This window comes from Chelon labrosus (genome assembly GCF_963514085.1).
Source record: "Chelon labrosus genome assembly, chromosome: 1".
Classification (NCBI taxonomy): Eukaryota; Metazoa; Chordata; class Actinopteri; order Mugiliformes; family Mugilidae; genus Chelon; species Chelon labrosus.
The window spans coordinates 29933347-29945434 of NC_140337.1; positions in this window are offsets into that span (position 1 = coordinate 29933347).

Sequence of the window (12088 nt, forward strand, 5' to 3'; positions counted from 1 at the left end):
GAAACCCATTTCAACTCCCCGAACAACTGCACTTGATTGACAGGATGATTCAGATGTTAAAGGTAAGATCCCCTCTAGAATAATGGACTGAGCACCTCCTGAATCCCTAAGCACCCTTACCGACCGTTGATCTTCTGGATCCCCAGTTAGTGAAACAAAGCCCTCCGAAATAAAGGGTTTAAAACAGGGATCAGGTTCATCATCTTCAGCATCATCTTCTGACATTTCAGTGTCTGGAAGGGAAACTGTCTTAATCAGGCCCATGCCTTTCGGTTGTGAGGAGCTAGAGGAAAACTGCTGTTTACGCTTCAGAGAAAGACAATCAGCAATAACATGACCCTTCCTATGACAGTAGAAGCACTCACGAGTGTCACGTGGGGGTGACTGTGGTCCCTTAGCCTTTTCAAAAGTAGTATGACCAGAGTCAGGTCTCATGGGTCGAGACATTGAGACTCTGTCAGGGCGAGAGGATATAAACACATTTTTATGTGTTAGGACAAACTCATCAGCCAAGACAGCTGCTTTAGACAGTGTAGTCACTTTTTGTTCATTTAAGAAAATCACCATCTTCTCAGGCAAAGCATTCTTGAAGTCTTCCAACAACATCAGCTGACGAAGTGCTTCAAAACTCTTCTTGACATCACTAGCACCACACCACTTGTCAAAAAGAACTCCCTTCTCTCGTGCAAACTCAACAAAGGTTTGACCACTTGACTTTTTATGATTTCTGAATTTTTGTCTATAAGCTTCTGGCACAAGCTCATAGGCACGCAAAATTGTCTCTTTCAGCACATCATAGTCCAAACTGTTCTCTAAGGAAAGAGCTGACACAACTTCCTGTGCTTTACCAACCAGCTTACATTGAAGCAGGATAGGCCACATGTCCCTCGGCCATTCTAGTGCAGTTGCAATCCTTTCAAATGCACTGAAATAAGAGTCAACCTCTGTCTCTCGAAATGTGGGCACTAGGGCAATATTTTTACTGACATCAAAACCTTGTTTTTGGAAAACTGTTTGTGAAGGTGATAACTTCTCAGATGTGTGTGCCGTCATCTGTGCAGGGGAGATTCTCATGGCCTCTACCTCAAGCTGCCGTAGCTTGATTTCTTTCTCAGCCTCTATCTCTAACCTGCGAACCTGTAGTCTAAGATCATAATCTGCTTTACGCACGCTCTCCTTTTCCTGTGCCTCAAGCTGAAGGCGGGCTAAACGAACTCTCAACTTGGCATCGCCACTAAACCCATGACTCTCTGGGGAGAAAGCTTCAAAACGAGGCAACGTTGCAGGAGGAATCTCATGGACAGCCTTATCTCTCAGAGGTGTGGCTTGTGCGGCTTGTGCAACCTGCTGTCCTTCATCTAAAACAGAGAAAGCACCTGGTCCAGCCAAGTCTGGAGAAACCTCAGCCCTTGACTGAACAGAGTCACCAGGGTCTGTAAGGACCTGTAACTCCATTAGCTTTTCTCGTACTTTATTTTTGATTTCCTTTTTAACACCATACTTCTGTACAGTAATGTCAAAGTGTGCTGCAATACACAACAAATCTTCCTTGCGACATGAGTCAAGTTTTTCAAAACTAGGATCATCAATAAAGTCCTGCAAACTAAAGCTCATGTTTACTCACAATGCCACAACCACATCAACTCATCAATTTTGATTGTCATTGCTCAGGAAAAAGGATCCCGGACGAGCCCCCAATTGTGTTACGTCCATTTGCTGAAACCAGCAAACAGATGAAAACACGACAATCAAGAAATTAAATGAGACTCAGTAGCAGTGAACAAAAGTGGTTTATTTGCTTGTAAACCACAGGTCTGCAAAGTATAATGAAGGTCACAAAGGTGGGGGAGGACAGGACAAAGTGGTTGTGCCAAATAAAATGAAATTAATATAACAAAACTAGGCCTGGCTAAACTTCCTCTAAAAAAGTAAAGCACAAACAAAATGCCTAACTGGCTTATCTAAAACAAAGAACTTCACCAAAACAATACAGCAGTGGCACAACCAATCAACCTAGTGTCTTTAACAAGTTTCACCTACGTGAATGCGTCATGTACAGGGTACCCCAAATTGACCTAGTCCACAAACCTCCCACCACATACCTTCAAAAACACAAGTCACACCGATCTCAAACAAAGGCAAGCAGTCAAAAAGCAAGAGAGGGAAGGCCTGACATGCTCTCTACTTAAAGAATAGCCTCCCTCATGATAGGCCGGCCAAGGATGGAGGGAACCAGTGAGCAGCAAGGCCTGCCTACACAGGTGAGGAGCAATCCTGCAGTGATCACCTGAAAAAAAAAAACACAGGGAAAGGGGAGGAGAGAAACAAAAACACACATCTTGCTGCCTGGCACGTAACAGTGCCAGACCATTTAGTGCTTTGTAGACCAGCAGTAAGATTTTAAACTCTATCCTTTGGCTCACAGGAAGCCAGTGCAGTGATCTGAGCACTGGTGTGATATGATCCATTTTCCTAGTGTTTGTTAGCACTCTTGCAGCAGCGTTCTGGATCAGCTGTAGTTGTCTAATGGATTTTTTGTTCAGACCAGTAAAGACACCATTACAATAGTCCAATCTACTGAAAATAAATGCATGAACAAGTTTTTCCATGTCTTCTTTGGACAAAAATCCCTTAATTCTGGCTATGTTTTTCAGGTGGTAATACGCTGATCTGGTAATGAGCTTTAGATGGTCATTAAAATTCAAGTCAGAGTCAATAATTACACCAAGATTTCTGGCTTTATCAGTTGATGTCAATGACATGGAGTTAAGGTGAGCCCTGATCTTTGATCTTTCACTTTTGGGGCCAGAGACAATCACTTCAGTCTTATCTGCATTAAGCTGGAGAAAATTTTGGCACATCCACTCATTGATTTGATGAATGCACTTGCTCAGTGAAAGTAAGGGACTGTAATCATCTGATGACATCGAGATATAAAGTTGTGCGTCATCTGCATACGTATGATAAGAAATATTATGGTCCTCCATAATCTGGGCAAGGGGCAGCATGTAGATATTGAAGAGAAGTGGTCCAAGAATGGAACCTTGCGGCACCCCACACATAATCTTTTTTCGTTCAGACACATGTTCACCAATTGACACAAAGTATTCCCTATCTTGTAGATATGATTTGAACCAGTGTAGTACAGTGCCAGTTAGTCCCACCCACTTCTCTAGTCTGTCAAGCAGTATATCATGATCAACTGTATCAAAGGCAGCACTAAGATCTAATAATACCAAGACTGAAGTTATAGAAGCATCATTATTCAGATGTATGTCATTTAGAACTTTGATAAGTACAGTCTCAGTGCTGTGGTGTGGACGAAAACCAGACTGAAATGCATTAAAAAGATTGTTCTGCGTCATGAAAGCATGAGTTTGCTGAAAAACAATCTTTTCAATGATTTTTCCTAGAAAGGGAAGATTTGATATTGGCCTGTAGTTACTTATTACTGAAGCATCCAGATTAGACTTTTTTAGGAGAGGTTTTATTACTGCAGTTTTCAGTGCTTGAGGAAACTGACCGGACTGAATAGAGTTATTTATTATCTGCAATACATCTGAAGCTATACTATTAAAAACATTTTTAAAAAAGTTTGTTGGCAGAATATCAAGGCAGCATGTTGTGGATTTTAGCTGCGATACAGCTTCCGTCAGAGCTCTGTGATCTAGAAGGTCAAAATGTGCCAGATTAACTGGAGAAAAAGAAGGCACAAGAGGAGTTACAATTTTGCCTGAGCTGGAGCTGCAAACTGTTTGTCTTATCCTTGAAATTTTATCTGTGAAAAAGGCTGCGAAATCATTACATAACTTGCTGGATAGCAGTTCTGGAGGGACTGATGTTTTGGGATTTGTCAGCCCATCCACAACAGAAAACAAAGTGCGGGAATTGTTACAGTTTCTGTTAATAATCTCGGAAAAGAATGCTTGTCTTGCCTTCTTCAGCTCATAGTTATAGGTGTGGAGACTGTTTTTGTAAATCTCAAAATGAACCTGGAGTTTGGTTTTACGCCACCTGCGTTCTGCCTGTCTGCAGACTCTTTTCTGGTCTTTGACCAGTGCTGTGTTCCTCCAAGAGGCCTTTTTCCTTCCTGTCAAAATTTTGGTCCTAATAGGGGCAATGGAGTCAATAATAGTTGTAACTTTGGAACTGAAACTATTGACAAGATCATCAATCGAAGCTGAGGGCAGTGTTGGTGATGGTGTAAAAGACTGAGCGAAGACTGCACAGGTGTTATCATTAATATAACGTTTTTTGATTACCTCTGTGACATTTTTGTTATGGATAGCAGGTGTAGTTATTTTAAATGACACACAGTAATGATCAGAAAGAGCAACGTCCGTCACCACAACCTCAGAGATATTAAGCCCTTTGGAAATGACCAAATCTAATATATGCCCTTTATTGTGTGTTGGACATGTTACATGCTGAGAAAGCCCAAAATTATCCAGAATGCCCAAAAGTTCAATAGCACATCTATCTTTGAGATTATCGACATGAATGTTGAAGTCACCCACCAAGACAACGCAGTCAAAATCAATGCAAACAATAGACAGTAGTTTGACAAACTCGTCTGGAAACTTTGCATTGTATTTTGGTTGTTTGTAGATGGTTACAAAGAGAGATCGACAGGGAGATTTTAATTGAATAGCAACATATTCAAACGAGTCAAACTGCCCATAAGAAGCTTTTTTGCCCTGAATGCTGTCATTAAACAACACGGCGACTCCACCTCCTTTCTTATGCCTTCTTACTTCACTCATGAAGCTGAAGTTTGGAGGGGCTGACTCATTAAGAACTGTTGAACTGTTGTCTTGTGTTAGCCAACTTTCAGTTAAGAACATAATATCAAGCTTGTGCTTGATTATAAAATCATTGATTAAGAATGATTTGCCTGCCAGAGACCTAACATTTAAAAGAGCTAAGTTAAATGCGCTAAAAAGTTGATCATTCCCATGTTTGGAAACAGACTGTGGCTGACATGGAATGTGAATTAAATTTGATGATGACATTTTTCTAGAAAGATGAACCAATCTTCTCCTCCGACCTATAGATACATGAATCAATGCAGCTTCCGACACAATGGGCCCTGGATTTTCCTTGGAAAAGTCTGGCACTACATTTGCCTTAAAACCTGGACCCAGAGCACATCAATTCCCAACACAGGTAACAAGCTGTGTTGGGCTCGTATTGGGGGATTGGAGTAGCGTCAGCTTTGGAGGGGGTGGTGGTGATGCCCGTCGGCGGGGAGTGGGTGGTTGTGAGGGCCGAGGTGGAATTTGGGGGGACAGGATCTCAGATGGGCCAGTTGGGCTCGTATTGGGGGATTGGAATAGCATCAGCTTTGGAGGGGGTGGTAGTGGTGCCCGTCGGCGAGTGGGTGGTTGTGAGGGCCGAGGTGGAATTTGGGGGGACAGGATCTCAGATGGGCGAGGGGTAAATTTAATGCCGACACTGACAAGTCTGTTCATTTGGTCAGTAAACTCCAGCATAGGAGAGGAGGGTGATGGGATACCCTCTGAGCTGGATGGAGTTTGGACAGTTGGAGATGGTGTGCAGGGCAGAGTTTTGATGGTAGGAGACAAATCCTCACAACTAGTGGCCCCTGGTGGAGGACATGAGGCATCCTCTTTTTTGCTCTGACATCCCTCATGGTCAGAGCTTACAGGTGGGGGGAGAGTCACTTCTCCTTGTTTTGGTGTTTGCTCCTTTTGTTTGGATTCCTCATATCTCTTGTCCTTGGGAATGGGAGCAGTATGACGCAGGCAGGAAGATAGGTTGCCACAGAAAAGTTTAACTCCTGCCTTGTTCAGAGACATTCCATCTCCTTTGAAAAAGTGTCTCCGGTCCCAGAAAAAGTTAAAATTGTCAATAAAATGCACTGAGTGGACATCACATGCAGTTGAGAGCCATCTGTTTAGTGCAAACAATCTGCTGAATCTTTCACATCCTCCTCTGACTGGTGGTAAAGGCCCACTGAAGAAAACTTCAACATTCAGAGAGCTCACTGTGTTTAGCAGATTACCTAAATCTCGCTTAAGCACTTCAGATTGTCCCTTCACAATATCATTTGCTCCAGTGTGCAGCACGAGATATTTCAGAGTTGGAATCTCTGCTACAATACTGAGGATTCTGTCGGTCATATTGGAGACGGTATCATCAGGAAAACACAACACTTTAGTGTTTCTGCCAAACATGCTTCCCATGTCTTTAATTGCAGAATCACCAACAACAAGAGTCTGAGGCCCAGTCAGTAGCTTTCCTTGTAGCTTTCGGACTTCAGACTTTCGGTCAGGCCTTACCCTTCTCTGTGAGTCAGTGAAGTTATCCAGGTCTTCAGTTGGAAATCCAGGGTCCTGCAGCAGTGGAGCAAAGCGATTTTGCAGCTGCACACTTGGGGGTTTGGGAGGTTCGTTGCTCCTGTTCCCTTTAGCTTTTATCCACGGCTGTGTCTTATTCTGCACTGGCGTTGAGGATGATGATAACGCAGGCCAGCCTGTTGCATCACTGATCTCTGGGCGCTGGATTCTACCCGTTAGACGTCTCCCCATAGCAGGTGATTTATTCTTAGGCCTTGCCCCGAGAGCATTCCAGGGAGGACTGATACTGGAAGAACTACTACCCAGCACACAGCCTTTTTGTTTTGTAGGAGCTGTATCAGAGCTAATTAGCGGTGTGTTAGCATTCCCCTTTCCATTGTTTTGAGTCAGCGACAAAGTGCTGTCATTTCCACAAAGTCCATTCACCTCTGCATTTATTTCCAAACGTAGAATTTTTGTCTCCAGCACTGCTATTTTCTGGAGAAGTTTGCAGAGGTCATCTTCGGAAAAGGGAGGCATCTTACTGCCAATTAGCTTAGCTTAGCTTAGCTTAGCTCCTCGATCCCAATCACTGCAGCTGGTATAGGTGTCCTTGTAGGCCACGCTCACGAAGTAAAACAGTTTAAAATAACAGTGGTAGCCTTCAGGAACTTTCAAAAATAAAACTCCAAGTGATATATGGGTGTCCAGGATCCACTTTCCATAAGTTTATAAGCAGAAGGAATCGATTGCAGTGGGAAAAGATAGATGAAAACAATAAAAGCGGAGAGCAAAGGAGTGAAGCGTCTGGCTTGCAACAGAGCGACCTTCCCACCAGTCCCCTAGAAGGGGACTGGTGGGAAGGTCGCTCTGTTGACAGTCTGTCTGAGGTTTAAATAGGACCTCCTCCTGAAAACTTGCTTGTTATGTTAACAACCAGAAACCGGTGCAGCTTGTTTCCATTAACGATTGAGTACTTACCTGTTGTTGAGGGGGGACTGTTTAACTAACTGTCATCATGCCGCCCAAAAAGCACAAGTCGGGGTATGAGAAAAAGAAAGAGCGGAAAGAAAAAGAAATAGAGCAGAATGAGGGGAAGCAACTGTTAACTGCTTTCTTTCCTAAAGGTGAACTGAGTTTACTTGTTGTGTAACTGTATCCAATTAACGTTAACGTTGTCGTTGTCCAGAGTCAGTAAATCACATCCTTAAATCTCATGTAAGGCTTTAGCAAGGCTTTATTTCTTTTTCTGCAAGCTGAAGAACAATTTTATTGAAAAAATAGATCAGTTATCAATATAATCTGATCTGATTTTAGCTTAAAACCCGATTTATGCTAGTTTATTTATAAATAAATGCCCCCATTTTTTTTTTTTTTTGCTCGTGCACTGGAATGGATAGGGGCCCACTGACATTAAGAGTGTACAGGGCCCAGAATTTGGTGCTACACCCCTGCTCCCGCCACTCTTTCCACTCTCTCCAATTGCCTCGCTGACATCAAATCCTGGATGCAGACCAACTTCCTCAAACTAAATTGTGACAAATCAGACCTAATCATTATCGGCCCCAAATCCCTCAACAACACCACAGACAGTTTCCGCCTCACCATCGACAACTCCACCCTGTCTCCATCCCCCAACAGCCGCAACCTCGGAGTCATCTTTGACAGTAACCTCTCCTTTGATCATCACATCAATCAAATCACCAGAACTGCCTTCTTCCACCTCAAGAACATTGCCCGACTCCGTCCATCACTCTCCTTCTGCTGCTGAAACCCTCATTCACGCCTTCATCACTTCCAGAATTGACTACTGCAACAGCATCCTCTATGGCACATCATCCAAAACTTTAAATAAACTTCAGTACATCCAAAATTCTGCTGCACGTCTGCTCACCCACACCCGCTCCCGTGATCACATCACTCCTGTCCTCCAGAAACTCCACTGGCTCCCAGTTCCACAGCATATTCAGTTCAAAATCCTCCTCCTCACACACAAAGCCCTCCATAACCAGGCCCCTTCCTATCTCACTGACCTGCTCCATCGCCACAATCCATCCCGCAGCCTCCGTTCATGTGACGCAAACCTCCTTACTCCATCACTCAAGACCAAGCATCGAACCTGGGGCGACAGAGCCTTCTCTGCAGCTGCCCCCTCCCTCTGGAACTCTCTCCCCAAACACATTCGCGACTGTACCGACCTTCCTACCTTCAAATCTCAGACAAAAACACACCTTTTTAAAATTGCTTTTAATGTTTAGCTCAGTTTATTGTGTTTTTAGTGTTCTATTTCACATTGTTTTGCTGATTTGATGTCCTTTTTATGTAAAGTGTCTTTGAGTATCTTGAAAAGCGCTTTTAAATAAAATGTATTATTATTATTAAACCCGGAGTGTTCTTTTAGTTCATTCAAGAGAGCTCTTAAACCTCTCACCTGTGTGGGTGTGTGTGCGTGTGTGTGTGTGGGTGTGTGTGTATGTCTCTGTGTCTCTGCAGTATCAAAAGTGCCATATAAACCAAAACACTGGCCGGCGCTGTGTCTTTTTTGCTACAGCTACGGCATGAAATTGATCAAATATATTAGCATCGTCTAACACATTTTTCTACAAAGTCGAATAAAATGCACAAATATCAGTCTATGAATGCAAAAGTGTATTCTTTATTTTTTAAGATTTGGACACATGTATGTTTATGAAACTAAATGTTAAAATTTCCATCTGGATTTTCATTTGTTGATTGGAGAAAACAAGAAGACTTGTTCCATAGAATCTAAAATACTGACCTCATCCTGTAAAAGTCTTTTAAACAAACCAACGTTCACATCAAACTTGACTCATCCAATAAAATGGAGCCAAGTGTTTCCAGAGACTTTCTCTGCAGTGTGTGGTTTCTGCAGGAAGATCTGAGTCGTGCTGTTTCTCATCTAGAATGTTTGCTGTTTGATGGATTACTGAACTTTATTGAAGGAGTTCAACTGGGAACTATTTCACTGCAGAGTGACCTGGGCTCTGTCTCCAGGCTTCCAGGACTTCAGGTCTGTCCACACCAGGTCACCAGGGAAAGCAAAATCCTTGTCATAGCCTGGATGGTATAACTGTAAATGTAGTAAACCCAAAGGTCACAGAGTCACAGTCAGAAAATAATAATTAGAAAAACTGAAGGAAAAGTAAGAAAATGGAAAATATAACAACATCAATGAAACATCTAGAAAGACTCACAGTAACAGTCTTTCCAGCCTTGAGTTCCATTGATTGATCAAATGTGTATGTGATGGGTTCTCCATTGTTGATCTGTACTTTTAACTGACGTCCTCCCAGTGGTTTGTCCTGCAGGACGGAAATGAAAGACAAGAAGAAGAATGAGACACAGAGACAGGAACAAATGAATGTTGGTGTCTATTAAATCTGTTGCATCAATATTTTCTATGAAAAAATAAAGAAAATAGATTTTGACACTTTGGCAACATCACCTGATCAGACATGTTTCTGAGACAGATAAAGTTGCAGTTGGGATCAACGACCACAGTGATGTCTCCTGACGTCTCCTGACTGTCTGAGCTGCTGCTGTTCTGCTTTGTCAGAGAATGATGAAGATGTGTTAGTTCAGGTTTGATTTCCTCTGACTGGGAGGAGACGACATCCACAGATTAGTCCTTTCACATCAGTCAGCTTCATGTTCTATCAGTCAGTCATTCAGATAACTTTTCATCATCAAACATCAATCTGATAAGGAGGTTGTACCTAGAACATGAAGAGGTTTATAAACCAACGAAAGACAGACGGCCAATGAGAAGTCTTAGTTAACTTCTATGTGTTCTTATATGTTGTGTTGTGGAGAGGAGGTAGGGCCCAAATGTAGTCACAAGGGGAGGCAGGAAACAAAATAACTTTACTGAAAACTGAAAAAAGATGGAACAGAAAGAGTTGCAGGGTATACAAAACCACAAATCCAAAAACAGGTGAAATTCAAAAACCACCAACATCAACCTCTGTAGAACATGAAAATGTTACGAAGATTAAATTACAGTGTTCCCTCACCACTCTGCTGTTTACTTTACGCAGAACAGCTACTTTGTGGGTTTTTAATTCATAGATATCTATTTTTTTATCGCGGAAATTTCACTATATCGAAATAAAATACGGGCAATAAAATCGCATTATCCTGCGCATACACCGAGCGTTGAGCATCCTGCCTTGTCCATTTCACCTTGTGATCTTGCTGCGCGTAGTGTTTCTGTGACAGTGTTACAGTTAATTAATTAATTTAAAGCCCTACGATGCCTCCCTTGTTAAAATTATTACATATATTTTTTTGTTGTTAAAATTATTACGTATGTAGTGTAGCGACCCTGCAGTAATGTTCTTGTTATAATGCTTAAGTTCTATGATTTCTGACTGTCTGTTAATGTGTATGGTACGGGCAGGTATGTGGATGGATGAGAAAGCGAGGGGGCGGGGTGAGGTGAGGAAGATGAGTCCTATGTGTGTGTTTAGGGGGTATGAGTGAGGAGCAGAGGAAGAACGGAGAACTGTCAGATAAGTTAACTGTCATTGTTGTTGTTTTGGCGAAGTTATGGCCGACAGCAACTATTACGGTTCATGTAATAAAAGAAAGGTTTGCGACCAACTCCTCTTCATCCTTTTAACGTCCGGTCAGACGCCACAGTATGTTTATGAGTGTAGAAAGTGTTTATAAGAGTATGGAAAAGGTTAATAGGAGTATAGGAAGGGTTCATAAAGGTTTAAAATACATGTACAACAGTATCACTAATAAAATGAATACATATAAAACAGCATAACTAATAAAATAAATATGTGGTCGCTACTTCTTGAAATGAGAACAAACACGTGGCAGGAAAAGAATCTGACAGAAGCTACTAACATCCTTCATCTGTCTGTTAAATGGCTGAGAAGAATGAAGAGAGATCAGGAAAGAAAGCAGCAGCTTTGTATTTCTGCCACTGGAAGAATTTATTAAAGTCAAATAAAAAAGATTTTATCATCACTGATTCTATTTCTTCATGTCAGACTAAACAACACATTTGACATTTAATCTGAAGGACGTATTCATAGAAAAGATTTTAGACTTGTATATCTGGACTCTGGATTTTTCTCTGGATGTTGTTGTTTCTGATGAGAATGATGTGTGTGAATAAAATACTTCTCTCTCCATGTCTATGAGCTTGTTCTTCACCTCATCTTTTATCTCCTTCAGCTCTTTGTTTCTGGTCTCCAGCTCCTCCTGCAGCTGATGATTCTCCTCTTGAAGCTTCTTGTTATCACCAGTTAGTTTTTCCACCTGAGGAGAGAGAAGACAGAAAGAGGAGATGAGATTTATAATACACCTCCTTCATGAATGTTGTCTCATTTTTTCTTAAACTTTTTCTCATGTGAAGCAGTAAGACGCAAAGAAAACCATCATTCTTGGGGTTCATGGGATCTTAGGATCAGTTCCAGAGCAGAGAGACTTTAAAATCTGTCTTTCTGCTCTTGGTCAACATCCATGTGTTCTTAGTCATGTTTCTAATGTGAGGCTCAAACCTGAGATCTGACTCAAAGTTTATTCCCAGTGCTTCCAGTTTCCTGCTGAGTTTCTGTCTCTGGTTTCAGAACCAATGAGCAACACTTCAGTTTCAGAAACATCTCTGCTGTCCATCTGATCTGATAGAAAAGATGAAAATGATTTGATGATTCTCAGGTGAAAGAGACAAACCTCAGTCTTCAGTTTCCTCTCCAGAGTCTCCACTTCTTTCTCAGCTCTTTCTCTTTTCTCCTCCTCCTCTTTGAGCTTCT